Here is a 17,037-nt window from a genome sequence, read left to right as displayed (position 1 = left end):
TGACCAATTTTTACGTTTATTTTTAAATGGAAGAAATCTTCATTTGCATCTTGACAATGGGAGAGGATTTTATAGGGAGAAAGTGAAAAATACTCTACGTAAAACTACACCGCTACCAAAACCAAAAAGGAAGTACACTTCCTAAAATGCAGACATTTGGACTCATGAGTTACAGTGGTTCTTTTGAGGATGTTTTCTCTTTATCTGTAGGCAAGACAAGAAAGTGCAACCAATCTAATCAACAGGAACAAGTCAAGAGCCTGAACATAAACCTGAGTGATTTCATGTATACACCAGACATTTGGACTCCACCAAAGGTGTAAAAAAAATCTTTTAAAGTGGAAACAGCAGGGAAGAATTGCTTCCTTGTGTGCTCTTTGAAACCCCTGCAACACTGCAGAAGGGAATCAAGTGTGCTTGAAATGTTTGAACCCTATGATGCGAAAATGTACATTTCCTTGGCTCCTTCCTAAAATGAGCCAGCATTTCATTTTTCTTTTGGATAGCAGACAAATGTAGTGAGGACTTACTTCCATATCATGTCTTCAGAAGACAGGGTGCTGTTCAAAGGAGTCGGATGTGGACTTTTTTTTAAAAAAAGTACCTTTCATTGGAGGCTCTCCAAGTATTGTTTCTGTTACCGGCTAGCCCTGAAATTGTCAAAATTTCAGCAGGTTCTCTCTGTTTAGGCGACTGGTCTGCCCTATGAAATGGCATTGGATAAATGAAACTGGAGAGCCCGTCGGGCAATATTAGCAAATATGAGCCACTTAAATAAAATAACATCCCTCTCCTGAATGCCAGATTTGTCTTTCCAGTGCCTAAATAAATAGTTTTGGAACACTTCAAATAATTTGTGCTTAATTGATCTTTTATAGTTTAAAAAAAAGCTAGTGCCCATAACATCCAACTGTCAATGCAAAATATCAATGCAAAGTATAATAGGGTATTATCCATACCTATGTAACCATGATGGAGAAAACCAACACTGAAATTTACTGATCTAAGCAGGACTCTCCCATAGGATCCAAAAATCACATCTACTTACTCTTGTGTACAGTGCTTTGCACAGAAGCACCTGATTGATGATTTTAAGAATTAATTCTTATTCAGAGGAAAAGGTGAAGCTTTCAGTAGTAGACACTGATCTCATTTGGGTACTCAAACGGAGGGAAGGAGTTAAACATTTGCAGGTCGCTAACCCAGGGAAATCTTAAAACTGTGACTCTCCTCAGTTCCACACCCTCACTGCACTGGAAACATATTATCCAATGCCTCAATTATAGTGCCAGATGGCTAGAACATTTCCTTTTTGTTTTCCAACTTACTTGTGAGCTACCTGAACTCAGATTGGGTCACACTGTTCAGACATCCGCAGCGTAAGACAGAGTAAAATACCCTGTTTTCTCTTCCTAGTTCAAAGCGGAAACAAGCGGAAGTCAACGAAGCTGTCAACCCTTGAAGAAAATTCTGTAGGCTGAATAAGTGTAATGGCCTAAGCACTCCAGTCACTGGACGCTGAACAAGTAGCTACTTGTCATCCTAGATTTTCGTAATGGCTAAGCTACATCCAGGTGAGAAGGCTTCACTCATTTGTATTTATTGAGCGCTTACTGTGTGTACAGCACTGTATTAAGCACTCGAGAAAGTACAAGATATAACTGAGTTGGCAGAAACGTTCCTTGCCCACAGTGAGCTTACAATCTACAAGAAGAAAGCAGTTTGGCCCTTTGGTAAACTGCATTCACTCCTTCTGATCTAACTGATTAAATGGTAGTAATAATGCAGTTTCTAAAGTGCTAAACGGAATTTTGTTGAGGCACTGCAGACATTCATTCATTCATTCATTCAATCATATTTATTGAGTGCTTACTGTGTGGAGAGCACTGTACTAAGCGCTTGGGAAGTACAAGTTGGCAACATATAGAGACGGTTCCTACCCAACAGTGGGCTCACAGTCTAGAAGGGGGACACAGAGAACAAAACAAAACATATTAACAAAATAAAATAATTAGAATATGTACAAGTAAAATAAATAAACAGAGTAATAAATACGTACAAACATATATACATATATACAGGTGCTGTGGGGAAGGAAAGGAGGTAAGGAGAGGGGGCTCAGTCAGGGAAGGCCTCCTGGAGGAGGTGAGCTCTCAGTAGGGCCCTGAAGGGAGGAAGAGAGCTAGCTTGGCGGATGTGGGGAAGGAGGGCATTCCAGGCCAGGGGGATGAGATGGGCCGGGGGTCGACGGCGGGACAGGTGAGAATGAGGCATGGTGAGGAGATTAGCGGCAGAGGAGCGGAGGGTGCGGGCTGGGCTGGAGAAGGAGAGAAGGGAGGTGAGATAGGAGGGGGCGAGGTGATGGACAGCCTTGAAGCCCAGGGTGAGGAGTTTCTGCCTGATGCGTAGGTTGATGCCACTGGAGATTTTTGAGGAGGGGAGTAACATGCCCAAAGTGTTTCTGGACAAAGACAATCCAGGCAGCAGCGTGAAGTATGGACTGAAGTGGGGAGAGACACGAGGATGGGAGATCAGAGAGGAGGCTGATACAGTAATCCAGGCGGGATAGGATGAGAGCTTGAATGAGCAGGGTAGCGGTTTGTACGGAGATGAAAGGGCGGATCTTGGCAATGCTGCGGATGTGAGACCGGCAGGCTTTGGTGACGGCTTGGATGTGAGGGGTGAATGAGAGAGCAGAGTCGAGGATGACACCAAGGTTGCGGGCTTGCCTAAACATTGCCTAAACAATTTGTTTAGACAGTGCTCTCCCATCCAGAGAACACTCAAAATATTAGGGCTAGTCGCAAAAGAACATTCATGTGTATTTGTACATATCTGCATATATATATATATATATATATATATACACACACACACACACACACACACACACACCACCTTGGAGACATCCTGAGTTAAAAATAGTATTCCACTGCTTGACTAATCGACTAAGAAATACTAATTGAACGCTAATCGACTGAGAAATACGTCATCAAAGAGGATGTTACTTACACCCTCTTTGTCAACTTTAAAGTCAGGCAGACACACAGACACCTAACTTCCCCAGCTCCCAGTGCATTGACCTTATTTGTGATAACGAAAAACTGGGAAAGGTCAACCTGGCCTGAAACTCCCGGTTAACTACAATAAAGGACATGCTTTCTGTGATCTCTGGAGCTGGCACTTGGGGGTTGAAGTTTTCTCTCGAGCTCAGAGAAAGAGGAGAAATTATTTTGTTTCAAATGCTTTAATTCCGATGGTGAAAACCCAAATTCTAAATTGACCACACCTATCACTCCCCCCCTCACCCCACCATTCCCCCTCCTCACCCCATCATTCCCCCCCTCGCCCCATCTCTTTCCCCACTCGCCCTCTCTCTCTCCCCTCACCCCATCTCTCTCTCTACCCCCTCACCCCACTTCAGTCTATACTTCACCCTGCTGCCTGGATCATTTTTGTGCAGAAATGCTCTGGGCATGTTACTCCCCTCTTCAAAAATCCCCTGCGGCTACCAGTCAACCTATGTATCAGGCAAAAACTCCTCACTCTCAGCTTCAAGGCTGTCCATCACCTCGCCCCCTCCTACCTCACCTCCCTTCTTTCCTTCTCCAGCCCAGCCTGCACCCTCTGCTCCTCTGCCGCTAACCTCCTCACTGGGCCTCGTTCTCACCTGTCCCGCCGTCGACCCCCAGCCCACCTCCTCCCCCTGGCCTGGAATGCCCTCCCTCTGCACATCTGCAAAGCTAGCTCTCTTTCTCCCTTCAAAGCCCTACTGAGAGCTCACCTCCTCCAGGAAGCCTTCCCAGACTGAGCCCCCTCCTTCCTCTCCCCCTCCCCATCCTCTTCCTTCCTCTCCCCCTCAACATCCCCCCCGCCCTACCTCCTTCCCCTCCCCACAGCACCTGTATATATGTTTGTACAGATTTATTACTCTATTTATTTTACTTGTACATATTTACTATTCTATTTATTTTGTTCATGATGTGCATCTACCTTTACTTCTATTTATTCTGAAGACCTGACACCTGTCCACATGTTTTGTTTTGTTGTCTGTCTCTCCCTTCTAGACTGCGAGCCCGTTGTTGTGTAGGGACCGTCTCTATATGTTGCCAACTTGTACTTCCCAAGCACTTAGTACAGTGCTCTGCACACAGTAAGCCCTCAATAAATACGATGGAATGAATGAATGAAAGAAAGGGCTTGACAGAAACCGGGGTACTGAAAAGGATGACATGGGAAAACAGGATATGGGGAATAGCATTAGGCCTGTGCATCAGCATAGAACAAAGGCAGGGCTATTCTGCTGACAAAATTCAGAAAGAAATCCACTCAGTTGCCTCTGTATCTGAATCAATTTAATGCTAATTCTTGAGCCATGATTTTCTGATCAGCACCATTACATGGCAATTGTTTCAGTACCATTATGGAAATTAAAAGCAATGCTGACACATAAAATATCCTATACCAATGCAATTGACATCAGATTATACCAAATTGCCCATTTTTTGGCTACAAACCTACTTAAGAAAGTTCCAAGCCTCTTCTGTAATGGTAACTTCCTAATGAGGCCATTTTATTTTTAATTACAGTTCCCTAATTTATATCCCTAATACATGTGAAAGCAGAGGATGAGTTTTAAAAACTTGAGAGCCATCACAAGAATGAATCTGTTCATTCACAGCATGTTAACATCAACAGATGCTTTAACAGACCTGATTCAAGCCTCACACAGCTAGAGTCCTTCCCTCTAAACCTCCCAGGAAATTTCTGTAGAAATTTGACCCACCTAAGAGTCACAGGATCCAGCCTGAAATACACTGGGAATTTCAGGACCGATTTTACTGATTTCCTTTTTATACAATACTTTGGAAGGTGCTTACTCTCATGCTTTTTTAATGGTAGCCTGATTTGCCAATTTTTTTTTAATGGTATTTCTTAGGCGCTTACTATGTGCCAGACACTGTACTAAGCATTGGGAGAGAGACAAGCTAATCAGGTTGGACACAGTCCCTGCTCCTCATGGGGCTCCCTGTTTTAAAGCCCATTTTACAGATGAGGTAACTGAGGCAGAGAAAAGTGAAGTGACTTGCTCAAGATCACATAGCACTTTTAGACTGTGAGCCCACTGTTGGGTAGGGACTGTCTCTATATGTTGCCACCTTGTACTTCCCAAGCGCTTAGTACAGTGCTCTGCACACAGTAAGTGCTCAATAAATACGATTGATTGATTGATTGATTGATTGATAGCAGACAAGAGGTGGAGCCAGGATTAGGACTTGGGTTCTCTGATTCCCAGGACTGTGCTCTTTCCACTAGGGCACACACTTTCCCATTAACATCAACAAATTAACAATAATAATGGTGGTATTTATTAATTACTTACTATTTGACAATCACCGTATTAAGCTTTGGGGCAGATACAAATTAATCTTGTCTGTTGTAGTTCCCGTCTCCCAAAGAGCTCACAGTCTAAGCAGAAGGGAGAACAGGTCTTGAATCACCATTTTACAGATGAAGAAACTGAAGCCCAGAGAAGTTCAGTGACGTGTCCAAGGTCACACAGCAGGCAAGTAGTGGAGCTTGGATTAGAATCCAGGTCCATGCTCTTTTCATTAGGCCACACCGGTTTCCAACAAAAAAAAAAGGCCTACATGCAAGAGAGTCAAGCATCTCCCTGCTGCAGGTGGGGGCATTAGCTTTTTCCTAAAAACTTCCAAAGTTTCCGAAACTTCCAAAAGTTCCAGCAGTCACCTCTCTCTCAGTATCCTTTGCAGGTCTTTTCTTGGGACACACCAAGAGTTGGAATGACTAATCAAGGAGACAGGGATAACAGAATAAATTTGAAATAAAATAACTGTTCCTGGTTTGAAATAAACCTTTAAGCCACTTTAAAAGATAAAGAATATATCACCTCAAATATTAAATTTTACAAGACTAGGTGCTTAGTCTAATGGGTAAAGCATTAGGAAGAAATCGCTTGAACCTGCCCCTGATTACTCATGTGACGGGCCTCAATTTTCCACTTGTAATAATGGCGTTGCCATTACAAAAGCTTGTAGTGTTCCAGGTTCTGTACTTGGTGCTGGGAAGTATTGTGTGGACAAATGATTCAGACACAATCCCCGGCCCACAAGTGACTCAAGGTCTGTTATCCATTTTAAAACCAGTAAGACGATAGGAGAAGTTTGATTCTTATATCAACAGAATACATTAAAGCAACAATTCAACAAACATAGTTGACCAACAGTAACGGCAATAGAAGTTTTGGTTAGGTTGTGTGCCAAGCATTGTGCTACGTGCTGGGGTAGATGGAATACAATCACAGTTAAAAATGAGAATAGAAGTTCACAGCCACTGGGAGGGAGGCCACGAGGTTCTTCACTATTCCAAGCTGGGCCGATCTACAATTAAAATGTTCCCAACAGGACCCGAGCTACATTTTCCTCCCTCGGCCCTCTGCTCCTGTGGGGCTTGGGGACTCCAGCCCCCTGAGGGAGCACTGAGGGGGAGAAGATGGGCCCAAAGTGATCAGGGGGCGGGGGGTGGAGAGGAAGAGGAGGAGGGAGAGTTGGCAAGAGTGATTCAGTTGTCTCCTCTGGCCCAAGAAGATTGTAAAGTTGCTTGTAGGAGAGCCATGAAGCAGGAAAGGTAGCATAAATACTGTAAAGCAATGGATGGTTAATGATGGATTTTCTTGCTTTGCTGATTATCAAAGCTATTTATGATATAAAGCAAGTGTTTTCTCTCTACCAAAAGAAAAAAAGATGCCAGCACCTGCTCATGACTTCAATTCAAAATCTAATACAATTGAAAGGGGAACACTGTGACTGTGTGCTTAATATTAAACGTGGCAGGGTAACCAAAACGTGTTAAGCACCTTTGCCCTTGTGCCTTCTTCTGAAAGACCTCCCAGGGGGAAGTTTCATTTCCAATTAGGACAAATCCTATATTTTTATGATGGCCATCATCATGAAGAAATATAAAGGAATCCCAGAGAAAGATGTTCACTGGAACTTTGATGAATGAAAAGAAGGTGGCCTAGTGAGTGGAAAGACACAAAGACACAGGTCTAGGAGCCGGAGGATGGGAATTCTAATCTCTACTCTGCCACTTGCCTTCTGTATGGCTTAGGGCATGTGCCTTCACTTCTCTGTGCCTCAGTTTCCTCATCTGTAAAATGAGATTTAAATACAAGCTCTCTCTTCCCTATAGACTTTGAATCCCAAGTAGAACAGGGCCTGTGTCTGATTTGATTAGACTGTAACTACCCCAGCTTTTAGCACAATGCTTGATATGTATTAAGTGCTTAAGAAATACCACCCTCAAGATTATTGTTAACAGTAAACACAGGGCAGTGATTGGCTCATACCCGGACTCATGTGATTTACCCACGTGAGTCTCCTCCCAACACAAATGGACCAAGCTTGGGGAGTGAGACAGAGGAATGGGAGAAGAGGCTCTCAAGCTCAGTACTCCCACAGACGATCTCCTCCAAAGCGACGGTCATGGGAGAGTGAGGAAGGGCAGAGACCCCAGGATCCCAGGAGTGTACTGGTGGTGGCAATCACTGGGAATGCTGGGGAGCTGAAAAGGAGTGAAGAAATAATAAATATTGCCTATGGGGTCTGAGTGGGAATGAAGGCGAGGTAATGGCTTTCAGGGCAGAGCTGCCCTGAGATAGGAGGTGGGGGCGGGGAGGGAATCTGTACGATGGCATGTAGAGCCCGTTTACTGGAGTGAATTGAAAGACTTATTGTCAGGGCACCAACAGAGTAGTAGTAAAAGGATTCCTGAAGCAGAAATCCAGCTTTTTCACTACTGACAGTTGTTGGGAATTCCTCAGTGAAGGGAGGACACAAGGCCATGGCAAGAGAAGAAAAAAGTAAGAGGAGGAATGTTATTCAACTCCCCCGGGGCTGACCAGCTCTTCTACTGAAGGCCCCTTCTGTAATTCTAGCGCAAAAAGTCTGTTGCCAAAAATGCTTCTTACACTTTCAAGGAAAAGTTCCAAAAACATTACCCTTTCTTCTAGCAGGATCTAGGAAGAAAGTCTGGGGCGTCACTAGCCCTTCTGAAAAATAAAAAAACGTGCCTTGGCAGCACTGACTCTGGTCGTGTCCCTTCCCAGACCGGGCAGCCTTTCCCCAACTGGCCTTTGGAAGGAAATGAAGCATGTCAACGGGAGCTGAGAAGAAAGGTGAGCATGATGGCTCACTCTATTAAAACTGCATGGGATTAGCGACTCGACTCAGTTAACCTAAAAAGCATAAATGAACCAAGTGGGCCCAGTCCTTCCATCAGCCATAATGGCCCAGTTGCCTTTCAAGGGCCTGTTTGGGCCAGTAGCTTTGGAGTGGCTTCCTTGCAGTGACTGCATATGCATTTCATCCCCTCATTAGGATGAATGAGGTGGAGAATAGAGTCTAAGAGTGGGGACACCTAACGAACTGAAAGAAAACAGAAAAAGCAGGGCCAGAAGCTCCTCTCATGCTGTAAACATGCAATGCTCAAAGAGGATCTGCTGCTCAGAACAGGACTTTGAACTTGCTTACTTCTTTGGATCACCTTAAATTGGAAGTGTATTGTCGGTGACCTGTTTTTTCCAGTCAATAGATCTCGCAAACTTTCTGAATAATGTATTCCATTTCAGTTCAGAGGAAAAGAAAGAAAGAGAAAACATCCAAACCTCCACACAACTGAATGAACAAGTGTATTTTTCTTTTGGGAGTTTGTTGTTTCATTTGTTCTGGCAACATTAATGAAGGGTTTGGTAAGCTATTGGTTTCATTAGCGGATAACCAGTTTTGGCGTAGTGGGGGTCTTTTGGAGGCCTCAGACCCCCTGAATCTAGGTCCAGGCTAATGAAAAGGTAGAATGTGCTGCCTGGCTGGTATTAGTGGTCAACATTTCCATGCTTTCTAAAGTGGGCCTTGTTAAAAGCCTCTCATGACCTCGTCCTCGCATTTCGTTTCACAAGCCCGGTTTTTCTTTAACAGACGGACGGTGGGCCAGCACGCTCTTGAGCAACAGAGAGGAGGCTTGGACATTACAGCTGCATTGGCTGGTGAGTTGACAGAAGAGTCTTTGTATGGTCCAGCCCATTTCCCCCTCCTGCTTTTTAGAAAATCAACTGCTCATACACCTCCCATCCATACACAGATTCTCCGCCTCTCCTCCTGTCGCTCCCCCACCCCCACACACCCTGACATATCAACACCCAGAAGTAATTCTCTGGATGGGTGATTTTCAATCATTATCCTGACTGGCAGCCCCAAGGATTAAACTGGGCTCCCTTGAAGCAGTAGCTTTATACACATTAACCTCCTGGGGTGCTGAACTCTAAAACCTCTTTCTTCCTCTGTGTCTGCTCTGTATCTTGCAAAAACCTAGCTGGCTTCTGGGGAACACAGCTTCTCTTCTATGCTTGGTTACCGAAAAGGATCACAACAATGGGGTTAAGTATCACAATGCATTTCAGAGCACATTAAGTCTAATGGTCAAATTCCACGTTTTCTTCTCGGGTTTTACTTCTGCGGAGGAGGGGGAAGATCTTTTCTTCTCAGGCATCCAGACAACACATCTCCCTCTTTAAAGTCTGGCTTGTAAGACTACAAATAATAATTTGTCTGTCTGAAAACAAAATACATATCCCATAGCTAATTTCCCAAAGGCTGAAGGCAAACCAGGAGCAAAATCTTCTTAATCAAGCACAATTTCCTGTGTAGGGAGTAGTTGAAAATAACACACCATCTGGTCCCATTCCGCTGGGCTAAGGCATTTTTGCTTCACTCCTATCTGTAGCCAAACACTGCAATTTCACTCATGATTTTTTTTTTTCTTCTGATTTCCTTCCCCGTGATTTTCAACAAAAATTGAAAACCTAGGACAAAAATGTCCTAGACTTTATAATGAAATCACACATTTTTTGCTAAGTAACAGCTTCAAAAGCCCTAAAGGTCAACATATGCTGTCTCCCTAGGTAGTTCTGAGTGACTTGTGCGTAAGTCAGATCAAAGGAATCGATGGAGTTAGGCAGAGCAAGTCATGAGTGAGAGGAGGATCTGTTCATGGGCTTGTTGTTATCCTGCCAAGGCCCCCTCCTCTCCTGCATTGTGGCTCTTGTTACTTCAGGCCTACGTTCTTCTGAGCACAGACAGTTAAATGGGAGGATGGTTTGCCATCAAATGGAAAGACTGAATAAACAGCTCTCATTTAAGGCGAAATCAATTTCAACGTGGTCCCACCAGACTGCACCAGGAATGTGTGAAAATTATAGAAAGACCCAACTCACGTTTAGTCACAATTCACTCTTCCTCTCCCCCAAACACTGAACCAGTCAAAGGCCAAGTCAAATTTGAAGAAAAAATTATTATCTGATTTAAATGAATACCACTAGTCAAATCATTTGAAGCGGGAATAACAACAACAGTAATGATATTAATGTATTATTTGTGCTTCCTATGTACCAAGTACTGTACTAAGCACTGGGGCAGATACAAGATAATCAGGTCTGACAGTCCCTGTGCCACCTGGGGCTCACAGTCTCAATGGAAGGGAGAATAGGCTTTGAATCCCCATTTTACAAATGAGGGAACTGAAGCCCAAAGAAATTAAGTGACTTGCCAAGGTCACAAGCATACAAGTGGTAGACCCAAGTACAGAAATGATGTCCTCTAGGTTCCTAGGCCAAGGGCTCTTTATGGTGATTTGTATGCTTTTGTGAGTAGGGAACTCTGAAATATTAAACTCTCCCAAGTGCTTAGTACAGTGCTCCTCACACAATAAGTGCCCAGTAAATACCATTCCTTATTAGCCTCTTTTACACACACAGTCTGTGCTTAGTACCTTAAGTGCATAGTACAGTACAATAAGCATTCAGCAAATACCACTGATTGATATTCCACAGATAAATAACAGACATCAACTACAGGAGGTAAAATCTGTTTCTATGGGACCCTCTTTTCTCTGCACTTTGGGAAAAATGGCTCAAAGGATTCCGGCTTCTGGCTGATGCTCTTTCTTTAATCCTCAATAACTAGTCTGCTACCGGGTAGCAAACATCTTTTTCTGATGAGGACCCAGAGTACCCACTGCTTCAGTCTTACAAAGCATCTTATGTTTGACTCTCTGCCACAGAACCTGGCTTGCTAGAGAGTGCTCTGAGAGGAAGGGTCAGGGGGCAAAACTGATCATCATCATCATCATCAATCGTATTTATTGAGCGCTTATTGTGTGCAGAGCACTGTACTAAGCGCTTGGGAAGTACAAGTGAAAAGCACTATTGCGAGGGAGCTCCAAGCCGATCCCTTTACCAAGGTCTGAGTTTGGGGAAGGCAGTTTATGATGTGAAAGATACTGTTTTCCTTCCTGGTTCCTGTTCTCTGAGCTGGTCCTCTCAGCTCAGCTCCCCGGGGTTTCCTCAAGAACCGCTGGCTTCTGCCCCAAGGCCTCAGGCTGGAATTCTGGATCTTCCTCTCTTGGAAGTCAGCCCCACACCTCACGCAGTGGTTAGAGCATGGGCCTTGGAGATAGAAGGACCTGGGTTCTAATCCTGCTCTGCCGCCTGTCTGCTGTGTGATCTTGGGCAAGACATAACTTCTCTGTGCCTCAGTTACTTCACCTGTAAAATGGGGATTAAGACTGTGAGCCCTGTGTGGGTCAGAGACTGCGTCCGACCTGATTACCTTGTATCTACCTCAGTGCTTAAGGAGCAGCGTGGCTCAGTGGAAAAGAGCGCAGGCTTTGGAGTCAGAGGTCATGGGTTCAAATCCTAGCTCCACCAACTGTCAGCTGTGTGACTTTGAGCAAGTCACTTAACTTCTCGGTGCCTCAGTTACCTCATCTGTAAAATGGGGATGAAGACTGTGAGCCCCCCGTGGGACAACCTGATCACCTTGTAACCTCCCCAGTGCTTAGAACAGTGCTTTGCACATAGTAAGTGCTTAATAAATGCCGTCAATACTACTACTAATAATGATGGCATTTATTATGCGCTTACTATGTGCAAAGCACGGTTCTAAGCACCGGGGAGGTTACAACAATAACAATAACGATGGTATCTGTTAAGCGCTTACTATGTGCAGAGCACTGTTCTAAGTGCTGGGGGGATACAAAGTGATCAGGTTGTCCCACATGTCCCATGAACCCATGACCATTACATTACACCATTACAAGGTGATCAGGTTGTCCCACAGGGACACCCTCATTTTACAGATGAGGTAACTGAGGCACAGAGAAGTTAAGTGACTTGACCAAAGTCACACAGCTGACAACTGTCAGAGCCGGGATTTGAACCCAGGATTTGGACATAGTAAGGTCTTTACAAACACCACAATTATGATGATTATGATGATGATGATGCAGTTGGGGTGGGGGTGAAACAGTCCAAAGCTAGCATGGGTAGCAAAGACTGCAGAGGCTACAGAGGTGGTACTCTGGAAACCACATGGTGCTCCACTGCAATATATGCCACAGCATCAGCACTACTCTTCAGTTACGCTGGCCATTAATGTGTTTGATAAGTAAAATTCTTGCATGCAATCCATAATGTGCTACAACCCTGCTCATCTACTTTGCCTCTTGTGCCCATTTAAGGCCAAATTCTTGACTGCACAGGCCAAAGAGCCCCTTTCTCTAAGTTGGTTGCCAACCGGACAATATGCAAAGAAAAGAACGATGACAGAAGGGCTTTCAAACAAGAGGGAAGCAGAGCAAATAGGGCAAGCTAAAATGATTTTGATCTGAAATACTGACTCACCTCATCCAACTGGGACATCCAAAATGCTATTTTTACAATACAGTGAAATCCACTGAGTTAAAAGGAGAGATGACAAGGACTTGATCCGACTAGCTATTTCATCAGTGAATAAGTATACTGGAAAAATTCACGTTGATGTTCATTCAAAGCATCTGAAAACATGGAATGCTTCAGGGCACAGACAATTTCCATTTTACTAGTCCTGAAACATTAAGATTGATTTATCCACCGCTAACCCTCTCTGCATATTGCCTTTGACCTGTCCATGGATCTCCCGCTGTGTCAAGAGGACTGCTATGCTTAGAATGAGAGCTGCGCATATCCCCAGGTGCCCACAAAACATCAGCTTACGGAGCCCATCAAAAAATAGACCGAAGTCTCCACCAAGCAGCAGATGTTATGTGCATTAACTAGAAGGCTGAAAAAATGCTAATACTTCAATAAAACCTTGATGAGCCAAAAGATAAATAGGATTTAGGCTACTCTGGAGAAGCAAACTCGGCTTGCAAAGGAATGAACAATATATGCAATATCTGCATTCTTTGCAGAGATTAAGGTTCAGGCTATGAATTGGTATCCCAGCTATCTCATGCCCCTCTGGGGCCACTACAGGGTCTTCAGCCACTGCAAAACCACTCAGATGCCACAGCACACTGACTGTGAGTCAAGTTCTTTTTATCAAAGTAATAAGACCAAATGTTTTTGACCATCTCACTGTACTTTAAGGCTTCAGTGTCCCTGTCCCCTTAGGTTAACTGGAAATAACGAGGGAGATTGTAAGAATTCAACATTGCCCAAACTGTGTTCGTTTCTGAAGATTACGGTGCTCTGCACACAGTAAGTGCTCAATAAATACGATTGAATGAATGAATAAATGCCATAAAAACAGTATTACGTGCATAAAAATATTCACTTGAATTAATCCCCACTAAAAACTGCCAGTGGCTGTGTTTTTGCTTTCTCTGTTCACCTGACTCGCTAAGAAAGTGGGATTGTGGACAGTCTTCCTGTGGAGAAGTAAACTACGATCGCTTTCAGAACTTTACAGCATGCCCTTTATGTTTCTTATAGTTTAAATGGGGCAATTCAAGCTACCTGGTATTCTTTAGAGTTTCCCTAATCGAGTCTTCTTCTTGCTCTATTGGGATCTCAGGGTTTGGCTTTCTCCATCTTGATCATTTACAAATTTCTCAAAATGGCTTATCCAATGTAATTTTGGGGTCTAACCAAAATTATAGCCTCCATTTTGTTTTCCTGTGAAACTTTGCCTAAGTGGGGAAAGAATCAAATGGAAAATGGAACAGAAAATGATTAAAGCATTTCAGATAGCTTTCTTCTTCTTCGGTAGAGCGTGCATTTATGGCTCATTAAACAGGAAACATTTCCAGTTTTCTTGTGATTAAGCCATTTTACTAGCACAAACTACTCCTTCCTGAATGTTAACACCAGCTCTATTTTCTTTTAGATTGAAAGCACAGAGCTGTTAGGTTTTTCTATATTATTAGTCATTAAATCACTATTAATGTGCACTTGATAGTCAAATTAAATACCAGTGCCATTATTTCTTCCTTTATGAGAGAGTTTATCCATTCATCCTTCCATCACCACCCCAGGGGAAGAGAAGAATTGAAGTATTCTAAATTCTGAAAGATCAAACTTTATGACAGATTCAGCCGTTCAGGCTCTGAAAAATTCCCCCCCATTTAAAAAAATAAAATCACAGAAGTGGTAAAAATTATGGAACTTTTCTAAAGTTAAAATTAATGAATTGCAATTCCAACAGAAAACTGTTGCCCCCTCTTCAAAGCCCTGCTGAGATGACCTCTCCGCTCGGAGGCCTTCACCGAGACCACTGCCACCCCAGCCCTTCTGCCTCACTGAAGTGCTGTACTTCCCAAGTGCTTAGTACAGTGCTCTGCACACAATAAGCGCTCAATAAATACCACTGAATGAATGAATGAATAAATGATTGAATGAATGAATTCCCATAACTCCAGCATCCACATCTTACACACTCTATTACTCCATCAAACTGTAATTTAAATGTTTCTACCCCTAGACTGTAAATTCCTGCAGGGTAGAGATTATCTGTTCTGACTTTTGTATTCTCCCAAGCACCTACTGCATTGTTCTGCCACAGTAGGTACTCCATAAAAGCTACTGTTTGATTGATTTTGAGGGGAGTTCTCTGTTTAATAGGAATTTCTCAGTGGAACACTTGGATGCCACAGGAAAAGTTAAAGAGTGAGTTCTATTAGAAGAGTTATTTGGGTTGGCTGATTTAAAAATAATTAATGGTGAGCACAGTTTGTTTCCCTGTAAAGTGGCTGTAAAGCTGTGGGCAGATGTCATTTAGACTGTGAGCCCCATGTAGGACAGAGACTGGCTCCGACTCTAACTCATAACTACCCAGCACTTCACATTTCCAAGGCATAAAAGCCTGGGAAAATCTTATACAAGTATATATTCCATTACTTACAGAACCCACTCAAGTAATTTGTATTCTGAATTTTCATATTCCCCTTAGAAGTGATACTTCATATTCCTTTCTATAAAATCAGTGGGATAGTCTATCTGGCTCAAAGTGGCTGGTGGAATTTTTTTGCCCTAGAGTGGACTGCATTCGTGAGACCGGTAAACGTGAGCATTCGATTTAGAGTCTTTGCAGGCCTTTGGGACTTCTCACAATGTCTAAAGTATTATGGCACATTTACCAATATAGATTCTCTCTGACATTATGGAATCAGTAAAAGTAGGTGTGCGCCTTTCATTACTTCATGTCTCATTCTGCATTACAGAGTTTTGTTTTTTTGTTTTGTTTTTATTAAAACCCCCTTGCATTCCTGAAGGACTTTTAAGTACACTGGAAAGGAATTTCAACCCTAATGTACATCCAGGGTGGCATAAGGCGGTCTGGTATTACAAACCTACAGGGTGGAATACAAACTATTCATGAAATAATGTTTGTTAGAAATGAGTTCCCTCTGGAACATCTAATAAATCTATATGGCAGAGTTAGGAATGTTCTGTTGAGCAGCAGTTTGACTGGCCTAACATCCCCCCAAAGCATGATCACCTAGTCTTCTAGGGCTTTTTGCAGACAAGGGCATAACAAGGTAGTGTGTATTTCCCACATGATCTCAGTGGGAGACATCGCCATAGATGAAGGGTTATGACTACTTGAGAAACTAGTATAGAAGACAAAATGAACTGCCCCGAAGTAACCAATCAATAGTATTTACTGCACACTTATTTTGTGCAGAACACTGTACTAGGCACTCGAGAGAGTACGACAGAGGTAGAAGACACAATCCCTGCCCTCAAGAAGTTTACAATCTGAAGTTTATCATAGATAGTGAGGCAGAACAGGCTTCAAAGAGTAAGCAAGGTAAGAAGACATCATTAACCTAGAAGCCGTGTGGCCTAACGGGAAGAGCACTGAATAGGGAATCCCGAGAACTGAGTTCTAATCCCAGTTTCCCTACTTGCCTGCTGTGGGACCGTGGGCCAGTCACTTGACTTCCCTGTGCTTCAGTGTCCTCATCTGTAAAATGGAATTAAATACCCATTCTCCGTCCCCCTCCGACTGTGGGCCCCGTGTGAGACAGGGATTGAGTCCGATCAACTTACACTGTATCTAATAATAATTATGGTGTACTTGTTAAGTGCTTACTATCGGCCAAGCACTGTTAGCTTGGCCCATTACTAAGCGCTTATCAATACCACAGTTATTATTAATAAACCTGCATTAATTGTTAGAAGTACCCAATATTCAAGAGAATCTGCAAAAAACTTTACCATACACCAGCCAGCCAGTGTGTGAAACATTAAGGCTGACAAAAGCACATTTTCTGTCCTGGGGAAAAAAATGCAATTTGTCTTTTAAGTCTAACGAGGAATGCATACAGGATCCCATGCATTGCTCCTGTTAAAATGACCAAACTTACCCTATTAAATTGCTACAAAGTGTTGGTAAGAGTCCACTAAGCATACAGGACACTTGGCTACATTTCATAATCTAAAAAGATGCTCCACCTCTCTAATACCAGCTCCACCTTCCTGCTTGACCTTAGGAAAATCACTTAACCTCTCAGTGCCTCAGGTTCCTCATCTGTAAAATAGGGAGAAGATATCTGCTCACCTTACCTCTTAGACTGTGAACAGGGATGGCAACTATCTCGTACCTACCTCAAAATTTGGTCTGGAGTTTGACTAAGTCCTTAATAAATATAATAGTAATAAGACTATCCCTTACATACACTTACCTCCCTTTTTACTCT

The 17,037-nt window shown here is 43.2% G+C and overlaps 1 protein-coding gene across 4 annotated transcripts in view; it reads right to left on the bottom strand.

Annotated features, from left to right (window-relative positions):
- The window catches only part of MID1 (midline 1), a 329,808-nt gene that overhangs the window by 104,709 nt on the left and 208,062 nt on the right, over positions 1-17,037 (bottom strand). The window lies entirely within an intron of this gene.

The sequence above is a fragment of the Tachyglossus aculeatus genome, chromosome 15 (assembly GCF_015852505.1).
Source record: "Tachyglossus aculeatus isolate mTacAcu1 chromosome 15, mTacAcu1.pri, whole genome shotgun sequence".
Classification (NCBI taxonomy): Eukaryota; Metazoa; Chordata; class Mammalia; order Monotremata; family Tachyglossidae; genus Tachyglossus; species Tachyglossus aculeatus.
The sequence above is the reverse complement of the archived record's forward strand: the minus strand, read 5'-3'. Positions and strand labels throughout refer to the sequence as shown.